Genomic DNA, 2230 nt, shown 5'->3' on the forward strand with positions numbered 1-2230 from the left:
TGATGGGTTCCACTGAGTAAACCGCTCCAAGCATTACAGAATCCAGACCTGGGCCCTGCTAAGTTAACGGTCTGATTGATTTCCAGAAACAGAACACTCTATCAGTAGAGAAAAGTGGTTTTGTTCACAAAACTGGTTCCCCTTATTGATTATACTTCAGTATCATTCACATGTGTTTGGACATGGGTGACAGTTTAATTCCTTCTCCATTAATTAATAAGTATTTTGTATCATATACATATATGTATATGTATATGCATTCATGTCTACGTATATATACTTGCGGCCTTGGACACACTATGCAAATACTCTATCACTGAGCTTTATCCTCAGACAAGGAATAAGGTCTTTTCTCAGTTGCTCAAGTAGACCTTTAATTTGCCATCCTCCTGCCTCAGCCACTGAGGTTGCCCAGCAAAATGCCACATTCTTAAGAGAGAGAATCTCCTTAGTCTGACCTTCATGGTAACTTCTAGCCTGGGTTTATCTTTCTACTGTGGGACTATGAAGGGACAAGGTCTTCCATAGCCCAGAAGTCCATGTCCAAAACAACCCAGTCACAGAAGCAAGCTCCAAGGGCAAGGGAAGGCGCTATGGACAGTGAGAGGAGTTTGCTTCACTGTTAGCTCCCATCAGGGTCATATTCACTGGCGCTATGAGTTCTCTTAAAACCTTCTGCCTCTGTGCCTTCTGGGCCCTGAGTACCTCATTTACAATCCAGTAGGTCCCTGGCCATTATTTTAGGAAGGGCAAGATAGTTCTGACACTGAAGAACCCTAACCCATGGGATGTGAAGGCAGGAACCATGGGAATGTTCCCAGGGGTCTGACAAGGAGCACACGTCTGTGTCTTCTTGTGAACTGTGGTGCCAGTACTAGAGATTTCCATGAAGTCAAGTTCTTGATCTCAAAACCTCAAAAACTCTCAAAACCTCAAAAACTTAGGCACACTGAGAACAAGTTGGGAGTAAGGCAAAGGAGATTTATTTATTTGATCTGGTCTGTTTAGCAGGTGAGTGATTGACAGGCTCCATTGGATTAACTCATAAAGCGAAATAGCTTAATCTCCACCCAGGACCAGAGGACTTTGTTCCTCTGGTCTGGAGGAAGATCTTTCCGTTTAGATGGTGTTTGAAACCCTCTGCAGGAGAGGTTGTAAGGGAAACAAGGAGGTGGGGTCTGCTTTTCAATGATCTCCAAGCCTAATGTCTGTCTGCCTTCCCACAGCAGTGGGAATCCTGCACACAGACCATGGAGGGCAAGGACACACGAGCTGTAGCTCTGCTCCTGGGGTCAGGGCCGTCAGGCACAGTCCTGGCAGGGCTGGGCGGTCAGCAGCGCGTAGGTGAGCTCCTGCCAGCCGTAGCTACGAGATGGGAGAGGCTCAGGTGACCTCTGGCTCAAGCTGCTGTGCCACCACAGAGAAGGGGATCCTCCTGGCCCCCCATGGCTCTGCGGAGGATGGTCATCCAAAAATGGAATCTTTCCTATCAGACTTGGGCAGAATAGGGGCCAGGAAACACCCGGGAGGGTGGGCAGGGGTGGGGTCGTGCCTAGTTGTCTTGGAGAAGAACTTTTTAACCACCCAACAGGTATTTCTTTCTGCACATACTCCACGCCTTGCAACCCCTCCACCCCACACACATGTATGTACAGGTTTCTGAAACAAAGCTCATCTTTAGCATCCTTTTGCCTGTTCAGAGCCAGACAACAGACACTCACCAGGATATTACAATGAGCTCGTACCGGCTCCTGCCTCAGTTCTACAGGACCAATGAGTGCGTATTGAAGTTCCTTGTGGACGTCTCCCTTTTCGCCTTTAAAACCTTCTGTTTGCCTCACTCTCTTTACTCTCTCTTAGTTTATTATGGCACAGGGACTCACAGTGCACTGGTCCACCATAACATAAATATCATTAGCGTATTTATGATACAAGCGCCAAGATTTCTCTTGGGTTTCTGTGTGGCTTGACAAGTCTCAAAGTCGCTTCTCTGGACTCCTGCCTAGACTGCTTTTCCCGTCTTCTCTGACTCTAGACTCATTTTCTTGTCAGCATTTTATATTTGTCTAATGGAGCAGAGATTTCTACTATGACTTTTCCAGAAATGACCAAGGTGACATTAGAGAGGTGGTGATCATTAAGAAAATTGCCAAAGAGTTTCTCCATGTCCTGCTTCCCCGGCTCCCCTCCTCCTCCCCCGTAAGACCATATACAGTGTTTGCTAATTACT

The sequence above is a fragment of the Jaculus jaculus genome, chromosome 14 (genome assembly GCF_020740685.1).
Source record: "Jaculus jaculus isolate mJacJac1 chromosome 14, mJacJac1.mat.Y.cur, whole genome shotgun sequence".
NCBI classification, from domain to species: Eukaryota; Metazoa; Chordata; class Mammalia; order Rodentia; family Dipodidae; genus Jaculus; species Jaculus jaculus.